Here is a 23,622-nt window from a genome sequence, read left to right as displayed (position 1 = left end):
GACTCCTTTAAGCATTTTTCGTAGGGCTAGTCTAGTGGTGATAAATTCCCTCAGGTTTTGCCTGTTTGAGAAAGACTTTACTTCTCTTTAATTTCTGAAGACAGATTTGCTGGGTATAGTATTCTTAGGTGACAAGGGTTTTTTTGGTTTTGTTTTGTTTTTCTGTCAGCACTTTGAATATATCATCCCATTTCTTCCTAGCCTGCAAGGTATTTGCTGAGAAATGTGCTGTTAGTCTTATAGCAATTCCCTTATATGTGACTTGACACTTTTTTCCTGTTATCTTTAGAATTCTATCTTTGTCTCTGACTTTTGACAGTTTGAATATAATGTGCCTCAGAGAGGACATTTTTTAATTACATATATTACTTTTGAGCTTCCTGGATATGAATGCCCATATTTCTCCCAAGATAGGGGAAGTTTTCATCTATTATTTCATTAAATAGTTTTTCTATGCCTTTTTCCATCTCTTCTCCTTCTGAAATTCTCATACTGTGAATAATTTGTTCACACAATGGTGCCCTATATATCCTGTAGTCTTTTTCTTTTTTATCCTTTTTTCTTTTTGTCTGACTAGGTTATTTCAAAAGACCTAACTTCAAGTTTAAAAATTCTGTCTTATGCTTGATCTAGTCTATTGTTGAAGGTTTCAATTGTATTTTTTTTTCATTTGCTGAATTTTTCCAAGCTTTTTGTTTCATTATTTTTATAATATATATCTTTTTAAAATTTATCATTCAGAGAAATATGGAATGCTCCTTGAATTTGTGCACCATCTTTGTGCAGGGGCCATGCTAGTCTTCTCCACATCATTTCAATCTTAGTATGGGTGCTACCAATATGAATACCCACAAACAATTTTCTAATTTGTGGATTTCTAGACCTTCAGTTGGGTTCTGATATTAACTTATTGGCCATTTGGTTGCTCATGAATCTTCTAAGCACAGAGACAACATTCTTTTATTTCAAATCAGATAAATTTACTAATAATCAGTGTTTCGTTGAAAAATTTTCAGAGGGCTAAGACTAAATTTTCTATTTAAACTGATACTGGGGAAAGCCTGTGGGGTTTTCTTAGTTGTTTATTTGGTTGATTTTTGTTTTGTTTTGTTTTTTAAAATCTAGGTCTGCTTTAGTATGTCTTTATGCATATTCACTGGAGGCTAATATTAACTGGAATATAACTAAAATGGGGTTTAAAGCCACTATTCATGACAAATCCTGTATCTTTAAGGATTATGATTACTCACACCCAGTGATTCGTTATTTTTACTCTTCTCTATGCACTCAGTTAAGGATGTGCAAGTCACAGTTTTGCTTGCTAGGGCAATCTTTAAGTAAAAACTGTTAAAACACAGGGCAGGCTTTATGTAAAATTCTACAGTATCATTTCTCATCTTGGGGTTTGTGGATATATTTCTGGGGATATGAAAATTTTTAATGACAATTTAAAAATTTTGTGTTCTCATTTTACTATAATCTTTAAAAATGCAATAAAAATGACTGCATTTTTATTATTTCATATATTGATATTTTAGTATTTCTAAAAGATAAGAGTTTCTTTTCAAAAATCATAACCACAATAACATTATCACATGAAAAATATTTAACAAAAATTGCTTAACATCAATGACTACTTTTAAGAATCTTTTCATTGGAGAAATTTTAAATATATGAAAAAGTAGACAGAATATAGAGAATATAAAGTAACCTCCACTCATTACTTCAACAATTCACAACATGGCCAATCTTGTTCCATTTATATTCCTCAATTATTTTAAGGCAAACTCTAGACATCACATAATTTTACCTGTAAATATTTCAATATGTATTCCTAAAAGATAAGAACATTTAGAAAACATAACCACAATACTATTATATTTAAAATATTAATAATTTTTAATACTATCATGTATATAGTGTTTACGCTTCCTCAATTGTCTTTGGAAAAAATGTTTTTAAGTTCATGTGTTTGAATAAGAATTCAACTATATCCATACACTGTGATTGGTAGCTATGTTTCTTAGGCCTAACTTAATATACAGATTTCTCTTCTACCTTTTTTGTCTCGTAATTTTTTGTTTCTTTTTTTTTTTTCTTTAAATAGGCTCATTTCCCACCCTCTCCCCCATCTGGATTTGGCTAATTCTATCTCCTGCAATTTAATGTGTTTTAATGTGTTCTTCCACTCCCAATATTTCCTGAAATTTGTTACTTAGATCTGGATGCTCAATGATTACTCTTTAACCAACTCTTTTCAAGTTAGGAAAAGGTATCTATATCAAAATTGACATGATACTAATGTTGTAGAGCAGAAAATGATCCCTTTATATATAGTGTAAACATAATTCTCTGTAATACTTGTAGAGTCTATCCTGCTCTAAACCAATTCATTAAAGAATAGATAATTATTACAGTTAAACTATGCTATATAGTAAACATTTAACATATTATGAGAAATATACTAGGTTTCCTGGGAGATTAAAGGGAGGGACATAACACAATTTGTGCTCCAAAGAAGTTTACCAGCTTTTGGGGAAGGCACCAATTAACAGGCAGGCAGAAAACAATGTGACATAATGATAGCATGTATTAAGTGCTAAGTGGTAAGATAAAGGGTAATTGGCTTTCCAAGAGAGGAGAGATTTCTAGAGGTTTCAGGAGCCAGACAAGGCTACAGAAAGAAAATGGGTGAGACTTTACCTGGTTATACTGGGGCATGCAGACATGGAGAAGGTATCCAGGTGAGGAGAACAAAAAGAATGGAGGTAGAAATTGGCTTGATGTGTTTGGGAAAATACTGGTGAGGGCATGGTGACAAGCATGTTGAGTAGAAGGAGATATGGTTGAATTGTGAAATGAGTGGTCAGATTGTGGAGAACTTGAGTTAGGCTAAAGAGATGAGCTGGGATGTGGTGGGCTTGCAACATCACCAGAAAGGATGTGCGCAGGCAGTGTTTTAGGGTTATTAGTACGGCAGCTGTTTGCAGGCTGAATTTGTTTAAGGAGGGTGACACTGAAAGCAAAGAGATGAATTATCTTCTATGTTAGGAAACTATGTGGGAGGTGATACAAGTCTGGATCAAGTGAGTGGCTATAAAAAGGAGAGGTAAGAGGCGATCTCAAAGGCATTCTAAAGAAGGAATAATCAGAAAACAGTGATAGACTAGATATGAAATTTATTAGATAAGAGTAAAATAACATGCTTACATGTCCAGCCCAGAAGATAGACATGGTGATTCCATTAATTGTGGCAAATAAACTGAGGCAGGTAAATTGATTTTCATGGAGAAAACGAATTAATTTTTTTTAGTAAATTGTGTTTGAGTAGATGCAAAGGACATATTTGCCGGCAGCTAGAATCACAGAATGAGCATTCAGAAGTCACAGCAGAAAACATAGATTTAGAGACCTTTCATACAGAGGTGGAACTGGAGCCATAAGAACAGAAAACGTGCATAAAAATAGTAAGTGTGCAGAGAAGGCCCAATTTATCTTTGTGCCTGGCCTCATGTGTGTGCGATATTTTCAGAGTGAAAGAATGAATAACAGAATGAAACAAGTAAGGGAGGAGGACAGTGTTTTGGGATATCTACAGTTAGGGAGCTGGAGCAAGAGCCAGAAAAGGAAACTGGGGAGTGCAAAAGAGGTGGGGGGAGTTAAAAAATCACACACCATCCCAGGCTATTTTAAATTAAAAAGCTTTTAGAAAAATGCAGTTATCAACAGTGCCAGATATTGCTAAGAGGCCAAGCAGAATGAGGACTGGCCAAGGGTTTTGTCTGACTGATGTAGGAATCCTTAATGGAGCCTTTCTGCAGGGACTGGAGGGGAGTGCACATAGGAGTGGGGGAAATTCAGAAGCCAGATTAAGAGGGTGAGGTGGAGAATGTGGAAAGAAAATAAGTCATACTGTGAGTTTGGCAGAGAAATGAAGGAAATGGCATGGTATTCATCAAGAGATCAGGATTGGGTCACGTTTTTGTTTTTTTTTTTTTTTAGGGCAGGGAAGACATGTATATATGCGAAATTAAAAAAAGAGAAGACAAAAGACCAGAGGCACAGAGATGATGTAAAATATTGAGATTTAGTGTACTGGTAAAGGAGAAATATTCAGAAAGATTCACTTTCCATGTCATATTCCAGCCATACCAGGCTGTTCACTCTTCTCAGGTCAAACTATGCACATCATAACCTAGTGCCTTTGGCCATATAGCCCCTTGAATTTGAATGCTCTTTTGGCTAACATCTGACTGCTAAAATCTTTCCATTATTGAGGATGTGGCCTAAATGTCACCACCTATGTGATAACCCACCCTGGTCAGATTAATCAGAATTGATCTCTCCTTTCTATACACTCATAGATTATTAAATATTTCTCATCATTTAAGAATTTGCATTCTTTTCATGTATTATTAATTGCATTCTAAAAGGTATTTTGCATTGTATTTTAATGCATCACACACAGTTGGTACTAAATTAAATAAATGGAAGTGGAATTTTTCTTCTTAAAGATTTAAAGGAAGGATAAGAAGAGAATGGTGGAAGAATGCTCGGCTGAGGTGAAGATAAGGGTATTGGGCAAATTCTTCCGGTTGGCTTCAATAGTCTCCCAAACAGGTGACTTTCCTGCTACAGGGAAAGTGAAGGACTGATACGATGGAAGATCATTTTTGGAGCAGGTGCTGGGCTAGGCAGCAAAGAGGTGAGTAGAATGAGGGGAAGGTTCTGTAAGTGTTTAGTATCATGAATTTTCAACAGGCCAGATTTTGCAGCAAGTTTTCTTCTATAAGTTCATAGTTGGAAGGAGAGAGAAAGCAAAAAGACCTAGCATTGTTGGCTGGTGTGGGGAACGTCACGTAATCACTAATAAACATTTAACACGGGGAGGTGGTCATTGCAGAATGATGCCACAGACAGCACTGAGATGCCAGGCAGATTGCTCAGGTAAGGAGAGAACCTAATACAACCTGTCAGGCCAAAGTTCTCAACTTGGCTGCCAGGAAAATCACCTGGATGATTTTAAAGAGTACTGAAACCTGGGCCCCACCCGCAGTGATTGTGATTTCGTTGGTCTGGGATGAGACCTGGAGCATTAGCATTTTTTTAAGTGCTCCAGTTCGAGAACCCCTGCAGTAAAGAGATACAGGTCTGGGGAAAGCAGAAGGGGTTAAGTGGTTGAAGGTTCTACTGAGGATAGAGTACAGGATGAAATAAAAATGCTATTTATGGTCTCAGGCCTGACAATTCCCAGGAAAAAGAAGAGTCTGACTTGACATAAAAGAAAGTATCTGTGTTTTAAGATCCAAATGTGATCTCACCTAGTTTCCACTGGACAGACGTCACCATTCCCTGACAGTCATAATTGGCACTGTGGTAGGCAGATGGTTGACCGGGAAAGGAAAAGCTACAGGCTTTCTTCTAGTCTTTATTTTGAAAAGAAAGATTCCCATCCAAGCTGGGGCTTGGAGGGTCCTTTCTGAGACCCAGCGAGACCGAGCACAAGTGCAGAAGGGACGCAGGGTGCTCAGGAAGTCCCATCATGGGCCAGGCCCAAGGTCAGCCACCCCAGCAGATCTCGAGAGACGTCTTGTGGGAGGGCTGGGACCAGCTCTCTGACCTCAGTTGTAAAAGTCAGGCATGGCCCCGGTTTTCTTAGTAGCCATTTATGGCTCTCATTCATAAATTTGGCTAAAGGGTTTTTGAATTCATTTACATTTCCTGCCAGTCCCACCTTTTGGGACTAATGAGTTCTACAAGTTTATAACCTGCTGTGTGAAGTAGATTTCCTTTCGCTAGCCCTAAACTTACTCGGCTCTGTTTTAAAGAGTGCCCTCCTTGTCCTGCGAAGAAAAAGTAAACAATTATACCATGAGGACAGATTGGCTGAAGTGAGTGGGGCATAAAAAGAGCTAGGTGTTACAAGGAACTGCAGACTACCTTAAATCCATGGTATGGTTTTAAAAGGCAAACATGGCTGGAATGCATGGCCCAGAGGGGAGCCCAGTGTGCCACACTACAATGGCTCCATTGTTCTGAGTGCTGGGACCTTTTGGGGTCTATGCATCCTGTTTGGGGCTCCACTGTTCAAATGAAAGAAAGAGCTTGAATATTTAGCAGACATCAAGAAAACAGATTAAAAACTGGAAGTGGAACCTGGAAGAAAAATTTAGATTTTTCAGATTAGAGAAAAGAAAGTTATTACACACAAAAATATCAAGGAAATGTGTAAAATGAAAAATAGTTGTTCTACTTTGAATTAAAGTACAAAGAGGAGTCAAAATGGTGATTTAGCTTTGCCGTAAGAAGGAACTTCCCGACACTATTATATATAAAATCCAGTAAAGTCAGAAAACTATGCATTTTAATTTTTTAAAATGCAGTTTAAAATTTTTTTAATTAAAATTAAAAATTTTAAAATCATTCCCCAAATGATTTGGGGTTCATCTTGTCTTTGTACATGCCTCAATGGATTATAAAGACAGCTAGAGAAGTTATTTACACAAAGGAATATGGTAATATTGAACTAGGTGAAGGCATGAAACAGATGAGGATATAAGTATCTTACAAAAGAAAGGAATGGGTGATCAAAAGTCAATGTGTGCAATTTTAAAAACTACAAGAAAACAGCAAATATTTTTGAAAGATATTAATTTTAGTGGGCTGAAGAGTAGACTAAAGTATCTGTTGCATTTTTTCCTCCAAGGTCATAGTATAAAGTTGATTATAAAAAAGTCTTGTGTTTTAATGGAAAATAGGGCAAAGGTTATGTGCAACAGGAATCCAGTCATGTGGAGCTTACAGAACGCAGGTTAGGCTCATAAAACTGCTCATTAAAATGCTCTGTTCTGAAGCAAAAGCAAATAAATGAGCTCAGGGAAAAGAGCCACAGAAATTGTCTAGAAATATTTCCATGAAAGACTGTGAAAATAGTCCTTCCAGTCATAAGAAATGTGCAGTTATTGCTTATACAAATAGCCCACACTTAAAAGACTTTTAAATACCTTCCCTGCAATGCTGGTTTTGACCTTCTGCCAAAAGCTACTTAATGTTTTTTTAATTTTTTTTTTAAATTTTTCTGAATAGACTATATGATGAGCAAAAAATAAAAAGGCACACACACCCTAAGTTTTTAAAACAGCATGAGAAGAACAGTTTTGTAATCAACCCTCATCCCAAATTCTGGTTTAAATTTAGAAAATTTATAAATTATACACTGGCTTCCAATGTCAATCCCAAATTATAGAATTAAGGACCAAAAAAAATCTTGAAGATTTATAGGGCTCCGATTCTCTACACTTCACTATCTTGCAGTACAGAAAACATAGACTGAGGAATTTAAAACTAATAATAGTAATGGCTTGCTGGCAAAATAATGCACAGCAAGAGGACTTCTAAGAAGACTGTTAGCCTCAAAGCAATTCAGACAGACCATGCGTACACAACGGCTGGCTGGTCTGTAAGGCCGCAGGCCAAAATCAACATCAACAGCCAGCAGCGCCCAGCACTCATGGAGGAAACTGCACAACTTGATGCTGATTGTGTGTGTGTGTGTGTGTGTGTGTGTGTGTGTGTGTGTGTGTTGGGGGGTGTCCAGACACCCATCTGATTTTGAATGTAAATTCAGTGATGCCTACGCCATGTCTGAGCTACCAGAGGGGCAACCTGGTGAAATCTCACCATGCCAAGTGATTAACCGGAATGAAGCCAGCTAAGAGAAAACAGACTGCTCCAGAAGGAAGCACAAGTAGTGAGTCATGTGGTCTGAATCCACACCCGACTACTCCGTCTGTGGCTCTTCCTTGCACCCTTTCCGTAGTTGCTGGAATTGGGACGAGGGACCCGGGAAGGAGTCAATATGAGCATGGACCTTTTGCCTGCTTTTTATTTTTTTAAGAAGGGATTAGCAATGGCAATATTCTCTTTTCACTTCTACAGCGTATTTTATCTTAAGGAAAGCAGCCTGGAGCTGGCTTGTGAGAAGCAATGAATCAAACTGAGAGAGACTCCTTCGAAAAGCCAGGCTGGAGCGCAAGAGGCTTCCTGCCAGCGTAGACTCTGCTGCTTCAGGCCGGTTTTGTCCCTGTTGTTGCTGTTTCACTCTTTGTGGGGGAGGGAGCAGACAGACAGTCTTGCAGAGATTTGGCTAAAATAAAAATACAGCGCAATTTTACACGGCTAAACCGAATCTCACATCTGACGAGATGGCCTAGACATTTGATAGATACATCCTGGCAACAATAGCTCATCTCTTTAGCGTTAGCTGTAAAAGGATATTTCCTAATTCATCCAGCTCTAAACAAAATAACCTGCTCTTCCTTTTCCCACTGGCCTTTAACATGCCTTATTCAGGAATAATGATTTCTTTTGCTTAAGCAGATTTTAAAAACAGCATTGTTCTTTCCACAGTGGTAGTTTACGATTTTACCTACACACAAATACACACGCATACGCACGCACATTCTTGCACAAGTTAGCAAGATTTAAAGCCTCTCATTTTTTATTCTTGAAGCCCTGAAAAGGAAACTATTATTCATGTGCCAAAGAACACAGCCATTCATTATTATTATTTTTTCTTTCTTTCTCTCTGTATACCTTCCTGATAGGATTAAAAGCAGTCTGGGATGTGGAGTATGAAGGATAGGGGAAGGAGAGGAGTGGGAGGTAAAAAAAAAAAAGATGGCATTTTCATAGCCTCTACCGCACGGATTCGACATAGTGGGAACCTTGTGCTCAGACTCAAACTGTTTCCTTCCTTTCAGCCTTGCACTTGGCCACTTGTGCTGAAGCCACGCATTGATGACTCTAGGTGGAACTGGGAGAGGAGGTAACTGAGAAATGGCCTGAGAGTGAAAGGAAGATGAAGAGACCAAAGGAAACGATCATAACCTTATCTTTGATGTGTAAAAAAGTTTTCATCTTCAAATAACTTCAGTCTTACAAAAAGGGTTGCAAAATTAATACAAAGTAGTCCTGTATATTCTTCACCAGATTCCTCAAATGTTAACATCTTACAAAACAACACAACCATGATCAAGATCAGGAAATTGACATGTTACAATACTGTGGTCTGGGATCTAATCCTCGGTCATACTTTAGACTTAGTTGTTATGTCTCTTTAGCCTCCTTTAATTTGGGGCAACACTTCAGCCATTTTTCATCTTTCATGACCCTAACACTTCGAAGGGTATTGACTAGTTGTTTTGTACAATGTTCCTCAATTTGAGTTTAGCAGATGTATTCTCATTGTTAATTTTAAATTGTTCATTTTTTGCAAGAAAACCACATAAATGGTGTGTTTTTCCCAGTGCATTATATCAGGAGCCATGTGATGTCAATCTGTTCCTTTAATAATGATGTTAACTTTGACTACTTGGTTAAAATGGTGTCTTCTAGGCTTCTCCACTACAAAGTTTCTATGTTTTCCTTCAGAATTAATATGTATCTTATGGGTGATATTTTGAGACTGTGAATATTGTGTTTTTCATCAATCTTTCAAATACTCATTTAAACATCCATGGACGATTCTTAAGAGGAACAATTGTTACAATGCTGTTATGCAAATAGTGATTTTAAAATTTCTACATGCTCTTCTAAATTTAATAATTGGAATTATATTGTGAGGAAGAGCTTTTTTCAATTCTCCTTCATTTAATTATTCATTTATGTGAGTATGGATTCTTATTTTATTCTAAGGATTATAATCCATTACTATCATTTTTTCGCTACTTAAATTATCCCAGATTTAGTCACTGGGAGTGTCAAGTTGCCTCTTATGTCCTTTTCACATATACACTATGATTTTTTTAATACTTCCCTGCTTTCTGGCACCATGAGATATTGCAGACTCGTCTTGTACTTTCTGTGCTCCAGTCCTGGAACTTCTCCAAGGTCCCCTGACTCCTTTTATTGGAGGATGGTATAAAATAACCTTACCTTTTTCTGTGAGTCATAGGCCGAGACAAATACATTTCCTTGTTTCCTCCTTTTACTGACCAGTGGATTTTTTCTCGATTTTCCATTTTCACTGAAGGTGTAGCTCTTTGAAGGTCCTAGCTTGCTGCAGGGGTCTTAGTTCCAGTTTGTTCTGGTCTGAGGCCTTTTCTCCTACCCCCATATGACTATGTATATCCCAAACTCTTGGGTACATGGATAGCAAATGTCCCAAGGACAGCGGTGGCTCCACCATAGGCTATCAAGCTCCCTCTTTGTTTCCTAAAGCAGAAATTTCTCATCTTACTATGAACTCAATTAGGCATTTAAAAGAGCATTTGTCACACTGTCCTTAATATCATATCTGTAGCTGATGTTAGTTTAATTAGCTAGTCTAAAAAAACTGCCACAAGAAATCATAGTCTATATGTCTTTGTGGACTTATTATAGTTCAGGATAATAAAGACTTGAGAGCTCTGATTGGTGCTTAGCCTCTTCTTTTTCTTCGGATATTCTATGACAAAAATGTCTTATAACACACATACCCCACACACATTTATGTATTGAGTACTACTATGAGTTAGCACTATTATTAACTATTTCAGAATATTTATTGATCCCTACAAAACACTATGTAAACCATGAGTAAACAGAATCAGAGGTTGGAACTGAAAACAATTTACATCCCAACAACCATATTTTGGCCAAATTTCATTTGAGCTCCATATACTGTAGACTGCAAATTTCCTTTGATGCCAACAATAATACTGTGTACTATTCATATATATATGAATATATACTTTGTATAAATGTAGAGGCATACAGGTTTCAAGGTGTTTTACTTATATAATTTGTTTTGTACTTTAGATCAATTTTGTGACACAGGTCACAAATTTCCCTTTTCAGAGACTAAAAAGTCAAAAAAGTTTCATACTTTTTCTAAGGCCATACAATATCAGTTGGGGAGCTAGAATTGAAATTCAGATTTATAAGCTCTAAGTTTGTTAATCAATAAGCACCATCAATCAGGAAAATTGGGGCATCTTCCCATATCTACAGGGAAGAAATCCTGTTGAAATAGAAGAATCTGGGATCAGGCCAGGTCAGGGGCCCATATGGATATAGTTCAGCTAGGGGCTACTCTGTACATATTTTGAATTTTTTCAACATTAGATAAAAAAATGAATAAAAGCTCTGAAGAAAAACCCTTAGCTTTCTGAATGCTTTTGATATTTGCCATACTATTTTCTATCTATAAACCTTAATTTCATTATTAGTAAGATGGGGACAAGACAGGCATAAACCTTAGGACTGTCATGAAAAATGAAGACCAATCTGATTATAAAACAATAATAGTCAAGTGTATATATTCCAAAGAATACAGAAAAGAAATGCGTGTCAGATATTAATAGTAATCTTGGTTTTGAAGGGCATGAAGATGTTCATCGGGTCTAGAATGAATGAGTTGGTCTAGCAGGGGGAAGAAACCACATGTACAAAGGTGCAAAAGTGGGCAGAGTGTGGCACACCTATAGCATTGGGGAATGGCTGCTTGGAGGATGGAGCAGCAGGGTGTGTATGGGTGGGGAGGTAGGAGAGAAATGGTCTGAGGTAGGGATATGAAAAAGAATGGAGACATCTCAGGGAGCCTCTTCCACTACGCTTACTGGGGAACATAGAGCATTTTTAGGGAAGTGAAGTGATCAGATCTCTATTGTGTTTGCTTGTATCTACTGGAAAGGATTTTCAAGACTATCTGGTCTACACTTAATTTTTATTTATTTAAGTCCTCCAAGGTACCTGGGGCACTCAAGATTCAGGGAGCAGATCGCACAGACGGGCCTTCCAGAGTGATGCAAGAGCAGATATGCTAGAAGCCAGAGGCCCAGGGTACTGATTGTTTCAAGCTATATCTTCCAAAGGTGCTGCAGAATCACTAAAGGAAGGAGGCAATAATTTTTTGCTTACTATTGCAACTACTGAAGCTAAGTCACTTGCTGTTTCTAACACCACAGGTACACCTCAGATAGCCTCAAAAGACACACCCTTATTGGTTAAAATATTATGTTAGATAAAAGTTAGCAAGTATGCTAAGGTTCTTAGTGGCTCAATTTTAGTATAATTTTAATTGTTTATATATTTTGAGATTTTAGTTTCCCCGAGGGTTATGCTGTAGTGATTTAGGGACTCTTTAGTTCAAAGAAGTTCTGCAATGTAGACAACTGGTACAAAGGACTGGTATGTTGAAGGCCTTTCCATTTCCAATGAACATTCATATAAAAAGAGAAAAATGTTCACATTACAAATAGTCAACTAAAAATATCAGGACTTCATTCATCAAAATAATATTTTTTTCATATTGAATGCAATGGCAATTTGAAGATACAATCTCTCTACCTTCGTCATAAAATCCTTGCAAACCAATTCTTACACTCACAGTGAGATTTGTAATGACAGCTTTAGGTTCAAAAGTGCATTCCTGTTGTAAGTGGACTACACGGGATCACCCAGTGGAATGAAGTCCAGTGTCACACACACAGCTGTACTCTGAGAAGTAATTTTAGACGTCAGGATAACGTATAACGAAGCTGTGCAAAAACACATCCACCAGTGGATCATGATGCCTTTTGGCAAACCGCTGTTTATTGTATTAGTCTCCTCTGGCCATACAGTGATCTGGGAAGCTAAAGCATTGGAATTTGTCACTTAAGCTGTTCATCCTCAGCTGCCAAGTGGTGGACTCATTCTGACCTCCGGCATTAAAGCTGGGCCCAGTTCCATATACCATCCTACTAAAAACGTGGCCATATAGCTCCAATAAAGACATCCTATTTCACCAATACAGTGTGAAGAAAGCTTCATGACTGTTGTTTAGATAGTTCCTGTTTGTTTAGTTGGTTAGAAATCTGTTTTCCTTTTACCTAAGTATAAAGTAAAACGGTGTCTTGAAATGGTATATTAAAATTTTTTTTTCCTATAGCACTAACTTGAAAACAACCAAACTTATTTTTCTAAAAGCACATAAAAACTCCTAAGCTGAGACCTGATATATCAAGTTTCAGCCTGAAGAATTTTTCTGAGCCGATGGTTTATGCAGAAAACGCTGACAGATGTTGAACAGCCTCCGCAAAGCAATCTTTAAGGGAGTCCAGGGCAATGCACCATGTGGCTGCTTTGAAAGTGCTAAATTCTTGTTGCTAAACAATTTTACTTAAAAAAAATTCTAGCATGCCTTACATTAAAATTTTAACAGATATTTGGAGAAAACCATTAATTATTCTGTAGCTGAGGTTTCGGAACTCACTAGTTCCCATTCTGCATTTTCTCTGGGACACAAGAAATTCTATTACATTTATCATTCTAAAAGGTCAGATAAGAGTCAGACTTCTGGAATTATGAACCATAAAGCAGAAGGTAGATACCTACATTTTAAAAATTACCATAGGAAGTCCCTGAAACCAAGAGACTCTAGATGGTAAACATTTGATATATTTCTGGCAGTGAGTTTTCTTTGCTGGGAGACTAAAATAGGAGTCAGGGGAACTACAAATGACATAGGTCTGATCAGAAACAACTGAATGTTTATAAGTGTTCTACAAGGGTTGCAGACTTTCTCAGGAGGGTAATAATTTAAGGATGTCAGTGGATGCAAATGAATTTCAGCCATAAGGAGGAAGAAGAGGTGAATAGAACTTTTGTCTCTGTGAGACTTGGAATTTCAGACAGGCTCCATTTTGGATAATTCTATTTAGCCTGCCTACAGTTTCTGATGTTGTTTCAGTTGGGAATGATAGAGGATATTCCTTATCCCTGCATCCTGAACTGTTCGGCACTGTCATGCTATGCTGTTAACAACCGCCAGCCTCCATGTATATGCAAATAGATTAGTTCCCTGCTGATACAAAAAAGATTTGATGAATTGTGTCTTGTGTAAAAGCCAGCAAAAACCTCTTTACAAAGTAAGTAAATGTGAGTGAGAATCGAAACTTTTTCTTCTCCTGTTAGTCCTCTGGCATGTCCAAGTCTCTGATATTCTAAAAGATTAGCTAGATACTTTACCGCATTGCTGAGCTCCTTGGAGAACTGTTTCATGTTATTTTTTCTCCTAAGCTAACTACAGTACTTTCTTTCTTCCTCTCTAGTGATACCACAATAGTTAAGCAATCTTCTAAAAGCCTGAGTACTACATAAATAATCAAGTGGCACAGAATGTTGGTTTGCAAAGGAAAAAAAAATCCAGCTTTCTGTGTTCTTCAGTATATTAAGTCATTAGCAGGAGGAATATTCCACCTACAAGAAACACTCACACAAATGAGATAAGAGGGAAGGGTATGAAAAATATGAGCAACTCACAATGTTACGATTATGCCAAAATGTCTTGAAGCACTGAAACACCAATCAATTGCCACTACTCACCCAGAAGAAGGAAGACCTTCTACATAACTTCTATTTATTATATTCTTTCTTTGAAAAAAATGATAGAGTAATTCGTTGAAAGGTAAAATATATTGTGAAAATTCCTGCTTAGTAGGTTTACCAACTTTGCACTCTTTAAAAAAAAGAATAGGCATTTTTTTATTTTCAGAAATGTATACCAATTTAGCATTCCATTTATATTACATGGGCATATGTCATACAACATGCATGTTTACTGATTCAGTATAATGTTCCTTCTGCCTCTTCTCCCTTTCTTTCGGCCTCAGTATGAGTTGTCTAAACACATGAGGACTTGGTGCTTTTATGTTTCTAACCTCGGGAATTATAGAAATCTTCTTCAAATATCATTGTATTGTTAAAACAATTTTTTTACATAACCATTTCAAGAATAATAAACCTTGAAGGAAAAAATATTATTTGGACAAACTGATATTCCTAAACAAACTAGGAGGACAAAATGAATACCCCCGACTATAAAATTTGTCCCTGTACTTATGAAGGGTCGAATAACAGCAGCAGCAGCAGCAGCAACCACTTATCGAGAACTTCTAAATGCCAGTGACTGAACCTTAGTTCAGTATTATGGATTTTATTTTCTCATTTAATCATTTCAAGAATCCTTGAAGGGTGGGTGTTATTATCTCAGTTTGCATATGAGGAAATTGAGGCTCAAAAGGATCCAGTAATTTGCATAAGAGCCAGGATTCAAAACCTCTGTACCATTAGAAAATAGTATATAGTACTTTAAAATGTAATGATGATCAAATAAGTGGTGGAGGAATTTACAGAGTATCCAAGTGGGAAAGAAATCTAGAGGAGTGCAATGGAAGAACTGATATTCCTGGGCATGTCTCTGGGGCCAGGAACCCCTGACATTAGGATTGATGGTATTAGGAGGTTACCCAGATAAAGTGTTCTGTTTGGGGACACCTTAAGTAAAATAAATTACATTATTCACCTACTGACAATGCTACTGGGAAGATGGTGGGTCAGGTGGGACTGGCTGCACCTCCAGAATTTGAATTTATCATTTACCAGCTCTGTGAAATTGGATAAATTACTTAATCTCTTCAAGCTTGATCTCTTCTACCATAAAATGAAAATAAGAAATACAACTCATAAATATTTTTTGTGAGAACTAAATGAGATTTTTAAAGCACCTGCACTATGCCTGGCACATACTTAAGAATTAAACAAATGTTAATTGCTTTGTCTCTTCTGTACTTAAGTAGTTTTACTGAATTTTTCACATGTCAAATATATTATTGCTAATTTTTCTTCCAGCTTTTCAAATTATTTAGTTCCTTTATTCTGTTATTTTCCTGTGTTTTCCATTCATTTTAGCATATGAAATACTGTGCATGGATGTGTGACAGATTTTGATGGAATATTAGAAAGAACACAGGCATAGGAATCAGAAGACATGGATCTGAGTCCTGGCTATACCACACATTCATTGAATGACACTGTACAGGTTAACTGATGAACAGTCTAATTCCATTCCTTTGTAGGTGATCTATCCTTTTTGCTTCTTCTAAGATCTATTTTTCTTTGATATGCTGTAGTTTCACTCTGATGTGCCTATATGTATATTTATTTGCCATTATGTATCATTATTATTTTTGAACCCTATCTGTGATTTGTTTTGTTTCCTGATTCTCAGAATTGGTAGACTTCACAATTTTAGAAAATTCTCAATCTCTCCCTTTCTTCTCCTATCTCCTCAATGTGCTTTTAGTATACAGAACTGGATTAACCATAATCCTTGGTTCATGGCACATTTTCATCATTGGTCAATATATGGACCGATTTTATTTATTTATATTTTAGTTATTTTTATAATGTAACAATGTACCTGTGAATTCATTACTAAAAATGAAAGCTAGGAGTTTTTAATAACCTGCATCTACTCAGATGGTACCATGTTGTACTGTCTACCAACTCAGCCTCCTGCCTCTCCTACTCAAGGTAACCATCATTAAGAACAATTATCATTCTCCTACTTTTCTTATTGTTTTATTGAATATATATGTAGTCTTAAAGAGTTATTGTTTTTTTTTTGAGACAGATTCTCGCTTTCTTGCCTAGGCTAGAGTGAGTGTCGTGGCGTCAGCCTAGCTCACAGCAACCTCAAACTCCTGGGCTCAAGCGATCCTCCTGCCTCAGCCTCCCGAGTAGCTGGGACTACAGGCACAAGCCACCATGCCCGGCTGATATATATATATATATATATATATATATATATATATATATATATATATATATTAGTTGGCCAATTAATTTCTTTCTATTTTTATGGTAGAGACGGGGTCTCGCTCAGGCTGGTTTTGAACTCCTGACCTTGAGCAATCCGCCCGCCTCAGCCTCCCAGAGTGCTAGGATTACAGGCGTGAGCCACCGCGCCCGGCCTTAAAGAGTTATTGTTATCACTTATTTTTTATTTCATAAAAGAGAATATACTATATATAATCTTTTTGCTTATATTGCTAATTCATGCATACTGTTGAATGTATTTGAACATATTGGAGTTTTTTTTGAGATGGTTTATAATATTCCAATGTATAAATATACTATAATTTATTCATTTGTCCTTCCATTGACGACCATTTAGGTTATTTCCAGGTTTTCACTATTATGAACAGTGCTGTCATGAACATTCTGTTGGTCCTTCTTTGAATACTGCCTTTCCCCATTCTATCATCTCCTTGTAGAACTCTGAGTAGAAATAAGTTAGACCTCATCTAACTCAATATACGATCTCAATCTTTTTCTTTCTTGGTTTTATTCTGGCTTGGGTTTTCTTCTAGTCAGTGCATTCATATCATTATAGTTTTCCAGATCACTAATTCTTTATTCAGCTATGTCTAATTTGTTTTATTGAATATTTTAATTGAATTTTTCATTTCATGACTGTATTTTATTACTAGAAGTTACCCCCCATATGCTGAATCTTTCCTGCTCATACTTAAAGCTTCATTTATAAACATATTAAGCATTTTATTTCTATACCTGATATTCCAATATCTGATCTTTAAGGGTCAGATTTCACAGTCTGTTGCCTCTCCTTTTCTTAGTAGTAGCTTATTTCCTTATATCCTTTCTTCCTTCCTTCGTTTCTTGTGAGCTATTCATTTTCCTTGGGACTCCATCTGAGCGAGTTAAGGCCTGGGTCAAATTTGCATTTTTCCAGAGAGAATTTATGTTTGCTTCTGCTAGTTTCTCTGGAGGTACTACTAATCTAGGAGAATCAAATTCTGCACTTGAGGTTTTTTTATAACACACATGTAGTGTGAATCCAGATCTTACACTCAAAGGTGGGCAGACTTGTGGATATATAGTTTAAGGGCGTATCACCATCATTCTCCTTCCATTTAGTATCAAGTTCAATATAATATAATTTCCTTGGTTCATCCTTCTGGATGGACATTGGGCTTTTATTTCCAGTGTATTCTTAGACTAGGGTACAGTTTTTTCTAGTACTATCTTTGTGTGACAGTCTCCTGTTAAACTCCTTAGAACTGGGAGTGTCCTAAGCTCCACTATATCTGTTTCCTAGGCCTTCCTCAGTTACCATGTTGGGAGGCAAAAGATCTTCAGAGTGTGGGTGAAATTCTCAGGATGAAAACAAGTCCTATATATTTCTCACCTCCCGGGTTTTCTTTCACTTCATTTTATGGCCTCTGTGGATTCTTTCCTTTCAATCCATTTTTATAGCACATTTGAAGTAAATTTGATGTATTTTATTAATCATTTCAACTATAATTGTGTGTAAGTGTCCATGAAGGTACCTGGCCCATCATTCTATTGGAAATAGAAGTGTATCTGTCCCCACTTCAACACTGATTCCTTATTGCAACAGTTTCTTAGTCTTCAGTCCTATATCCTAACATATTTTCTCACTCCGAGTATAACACCCTTATTAAAATATAAAAATGATCCCATGTTTAAATTTCTTCACTGACTCCCGAGTGCTCTTAGGATAAAGTCCTTCAGCCCGCAGCAGATACAGCCCAGCAAGATTTGTTCTGTCTCTCTCCCAGCCCTCAGCCTTCTCCGCATACCTTCATATATACTTTCTGCAGCCACAGCCATCTACCTCAGTTTCCTCAATATACTCTCATTTCTATGAATTTTTTCTTACACTGTTCCTCTGCCTGGGACCTGTTGCCGTTTCCCCAATCTTCTTCCTGACTCTTGGACCTTTCAAAAGTTATCTCAAAAGTGACTTCTTCTACAAAGCATTTTCTGATCCATATCTTTGCTTGGCAGGAAAACATAACTAGGCAGCTCCCATCTCTACTTCCTAACATAACTATTACAGCAACTATCATACAAGGTGATGCTAAATAATTTCCTTATCAGTGTCCCCTTAGACTGGGAGCTGCCTGAGAACAAGGACTACTTCATGCTGTGTCCCCAGAATCAAGCACAGTGCTGACACGCAGAAGGTGCTAACTGAATGTCTGAGTAATGAGTGAGTGAATCAAGTGGCACGACTGTACTTAAAAGTTTGGTATTTGATGAAGAACACTTATTCTAATGGTTAATAGTGTGTGTGTGTGTGTGTGTGTGTGTGTGTGTGTGTGAATATTGGGCTGTGTTGTGTTTTAGATTATCTGCTCCTTAAAATTATGCACAATTTTCTTACTTCCCTTCAATTAAAAAACTGAGAGCTAACTTTCCATTCACTCTGTCCTATAGACTTTGAAATGCTTGACTTATTACCATACCACCTCAAATGCCTTTGGAGACAAATTAATAGGGAGAAAAGTTTTTGGTTCAGTTAGGAAACCTTTAACTCACAGGTGTCTGAGAACTGTTTTGTCTTCTAACATTATTTTCTCTAGCATAATCAAGTTCCCTTTCTGAAGGAACCTCAAATAAGAAAGCAAGATACAGCTGAGAAAATATGTTTTAACAAATAAACATTTTTAAATGTGATGAAACTAAAGCTTTTGTTTAATTCTTTTCTATGTAACTGAGATATAACTACCTGTTAGGGTCTCAAGCTAATGCCTCTGAATTTTTGAGAAAGGCAATTCTTACTCCCTCTATGAATATAATTATGTTTTCTTTTCTGAGATATATTTTAAAAGCTTGTTTAGCAAAAATTCTAGGCACATCTGATTTGGACATGAGACCCTACACATTAGCTATCAATAGACAACAGAATAGAACCTTTATAAAGTTATAAAATGTGAAGCATACTAAAAGTTTTTGGTATGAATGTACTTAGTGAAATATAATTAGAAGAATGAGTCTTTAGAGAAACACATTTTGTGATGTGTTCACATGTATCCTTTTGTCAGCTCAGGTACACATATACACATATGTGGGCAATGGAGTATAGGATTCCCATAGCCTGTTTTTTTTTTTTTTTTTTTCAAAATTTAAGCCAGCAGCCATTAATATTTCGAAGTAACTCCTAGTCTATTTCAAGTTTGAGCTGAACCTCATCATAAAAACACTGTGAGAAAGGAAACAAACTGCATAGATTCCATTTGGCAAATCAGAGGCCTGTAGATCTGCCTGTGGTTCAGCCTCTGGCGCCATCAGTTCGGCTCCAAATCAAACGCTGTGGAAGGAGGTAATTAGCAGGGACTCTAGACCACTCAGTTGGCAACAGCAGGCTTCTTATAGCCACTGGGAAAGTGGGTGGGAAGGGGTTTAGAAATATTCTCTAAAACAACATTTCTCCTTCAGACTGGATGATGGCAACTATAGGGCCATTTTTATGGAGAAAAAGTTCACTTTGATTAACATTCGTATTGACTCATTTGTTAAGGTGCCAACATTTAATTAGACAGCTCAGCCACTGGCAAGGAGGATCATCACAGCCCCTCGTTCAATGAGAAGACGAGAGTAGAAAGCAGCACCTCCTAACCCACTCACGACAGTGAAAGGGTAACGGGACCCGAGCACAGCGACCCCTGACAATTCTTGGCGAAAAAGGGCACAATTCCCTATCCTGCTAATTCCAGCAGAAATTCAACTCAGGAGAGGCATTTTGCCAAAGCAATGAAAATATAATTATGTAGGTCACATTCAGAAGATGGAGTCCTCTGAATCTTGCCTGGCCAGGCTGTTGATTTCTTAAACTTGAGTGCTAAATGGAAAGAAATTGGCTAGGTTCGCGCTGCTCAATTTGGCTGCAGACGTGATCATTCACAGATGAAGGCGAAGCAGCCCCGAAGTGAGCAGAAGATGAAAAGACGATGTTCCAAATTGACCAGCTGAAGGAAAGTTTATATTTTAAAAAACAATTACTGGTCAGTGACTCATGGGGAAAGAATTCTTAAGCTTTCTTCAGGGAAACCCCAGTAAATAACATGTAGAATAAAATGGAGATGGTGTTATCTGCTTGGTTGGGCCGTCCAGTCCACATAATAAACCTTTTGGCAAAAAAGGGAACATTCTGAACACGATCATTCTCTCTGGGAAATCCCCAAACAGCAAGAACTACCGCGGCTTCCTTACAATTTTACAGAATATTTTGTATCTCAGACTTGCATGTGAAATAAAAACTTGGAAAAAATATGGAAAAAAATCTGCTTTTTGTTATAGGGTTGAGGATTTTTCAGCTGGTTGCTTCTGTGATTCACACTGCACTCCACTCCTCTGAAAGTCAAAGCCACATAGCATAAAAAGCAACATGGGCTCGAGTTAGTTCTTCCTGCTTTGTCCCTGGGAGAACCAACCGCTCTAAGTGTGCCCCACATGACACAGGAGAAATGAATGAAAAATTCTCAGCCTGCATCAATTTACTGGAATATGGTGTAAATCATATACTTTAAAAGAGATCTGGAGTTCTACGTTTTTTTAAAACGTGGGGTTTAACTGACATAATCTATAACAGTTTCAGTTCCTTTCCTTTTAATTAGCAAAAGCTTTTGGAATTTTGTTGTTTTTGGTCTCTGAGAACATCATGCAAGAAAAAAAGGTTGAGCAAAATAAAATGTGCTCTAAATGATTAAAGAAAGCTCTGTTTGTTGGGGGATAGGAGAGTCAAAGGTTCTCTATTCCCCAGCCCCCTGCCCAGAATGCTTTGCTCAAGCCACACAGTGTCTAATCAGCATGTCTTTAGATTATTTTATGTTAATTAAAATTATGGTTAGTTTCAGAGGTTAATGTATACATGTGCATGTGGCTTCAAAAGCTTCCCAAATTACTGGCTTAGCTCCCTTGCCTTGGGCAGGCCTGATCTGTGATAAAACTGACCGCATTAAACCAAGTTTATTGCTATGGAGTTTTAACTTAATGGACGGAATATATTTTGCAGGTTTCTTTAAGAATTTCCCATTCTAAGATACTCTCTCAGGATTTCCCAAAAAAGGTAAGGAAAAAAGAAGAAATATAAAAGGGAAGGAACAAAAGAAATGGCTCATATAAAAAAAATAGCTTTACAGATTACTGAGAGGCAATGGGATAAGGCACAGAACAAGACTGTGATAGACCACAGCTTCTGTAATATGCTTGCTTTTTTTTAAAAAAAATAACCATAGAAATGTTTCAATGCCTTGATTTAGTGAGAGGAAATCCTATCTAAAAAAAATCAATAAAAAGTGGTTAATAAAGTTTATTCTTTACTTTGTGCCATGCAGATTGTAAAGCTCATGGTAAGAGCTCCATGTTTGTCAGCGACTAATCAAGAAGAGCTCTGAAGAGTGTCAGCACAACCCTCAATGGTGACACAGCACAGCAGCCCAGTGGGAGCTAGGCAGGAGACCAGTCTGGGAGACAGTAACAAACAGAAGGTCAGACCACCAATGGGGACGCAGTGGTGCTTCTCCTGTGGAGGGGAGACTGTCAACCCACAATCCATAATGCAAGGGAATATGTCAACCCACATCTGATTCTGCTCACATACTAAATTCCCAGAAAGAATCTAACCCAAAAGATTGGGGAGGGGAGGAAACACGTGTTCCTGGATTGTGGCTGGTGTAGTGTTTCCCAGCCTGTCAGATGGCCACTGCAGGTTGAGAACCCTTCACAAGCAATAAAGCTCTCTTTTTTATGGGGGTGGGGGGCAGATTGGGAAACGGCACATTTTTCATTTGCATCATCATCTAGTCCTTAAAACTCTCACTGGTTCAGGTTCTCACCACCTTTCCCCTTGACTACTACAGGATCTCCCAGCTACCATTAAATGAAATAGAATGAACAATCTATTGATAAAATACCACTCTGACCTTTCATAGCTTCTTGATAGCACAGAATGAAGTATACTGTCTTTGGTGACCCGATCCTTTGCCCACTGTACAATGTCACCCCACACCTGACCTCAACAAGTCAGGCGTCATCCATTAGAATGCCTTCCTTACCCATCCCCAAGCTGCCAGGTGCTTCTCCTTTATGAGCCACTGAGCCCTGAACATACCTTTATTACCCTCCATTATATGTTTCTGTTCAATAGTGTACGCCTTAAGAACAGAAATCGTTACTTAGTAATCTTTTATTCTTAGCACCTAGCAGGTGCTCATAAAAACTTGTTGAACTGAACTGACGTGAGGTGAGAGAAGCAATAAATGACATCAAACTACAACAGATAAGACAAGCAGGAATGATGTATGAAAGAAGGCTGGCTTGAAGGCTGCCTTTATCAGAGACTGGGAGGTTATCTAGGAAAACCTAGGCGGGTATGCTGGATCCCCAAATAGGGGGATGATTAAGGAATCTGTTGCTCTAAAATATGGCTAAGCACCAAGAGTTTGTTTCATCTCTTGGTACTTTGATCTGTAAGCACACCATGACAAAATCAATTCAAGAGTACCATTGATTCTTGAGCAGGTGACTGACTGGCTAATGCTCACAAGGCCAGGGCAAGGGCAAGGGCGTTTGACAGAGGTGAGATTGCTAAGGAAACATGAGCTAATTTAAGTGTTCTAGATATAGACTGGTGAAAAAACAGAAATAGATAGAGTAGTTTGGGTAAAAATTTTCAAGAAGAGCATTTTTACCCTGTCTTCTTCCCCCAAGGGCAGCAGATGTAAACTTTCCATATTCACAGAAGAGGGATATTTAGTTAGACGGAGACTCTACGATAATCCCAAGAATGGAAAAGTCTTTTGCACATTGAAAAAGCAACAATTTAATATACGAAAATATGAACAAGTACAGGGGTTCCCCTCACCTATCCTTTGAAGGCAATCAAACTGTATTTTCTGTTTAGAAAACCAAGTGTCAGTGAGCGTCATGATCAAATTTGGCCAAGTACAAAGTATGGAAATCAACAATGAGAGAAAATGTGAATAT

At 37.4% G+C, this 23,622-nt stretch overlaps 1 protein-coding gene and 1 non-coding gene across 7 annotated transcripts in view; both read right to left on the bottom strand.

The window, feature by feature from the left end:
- DNM3 (dynamin 3) overlaps positions 1–23,622 on the bottom strand; it is a 515,120-nt gene that overhangs the window by 50,736 nt on the left and 440,762 nt on the right. The window lies entirely within an intron of this gene.
- On the bottom strand, positions 742–848 carry LOC142869763 (U6 spliceosomal RNA). The gene has a single exon (XR_012918331.1). It is a non-coding gene; the product is annotated as a U6 spliceosomal RNA (small nuclear RNA).

The sequence above is a fragment of the Microcebus murinus genome, chromosome 2, assembly GCF_040939455.1.
Source record: "Microcebus murinus isolate Inina chromosome 2, M.murinus_Inina_mat1.0, whole genome shotgun sequence".
In the NCBI taxonomy this organism is placed as follows: domain Eukaryota; kingdom Metazoa; phylum Chordata; class Mammalia; order Primates; family Cheirogaleidae; genus Microcebus; species Microcebus murinus.
This window is presented reverse-complemented; position numbering and strand designations above follow the sequence as displayed.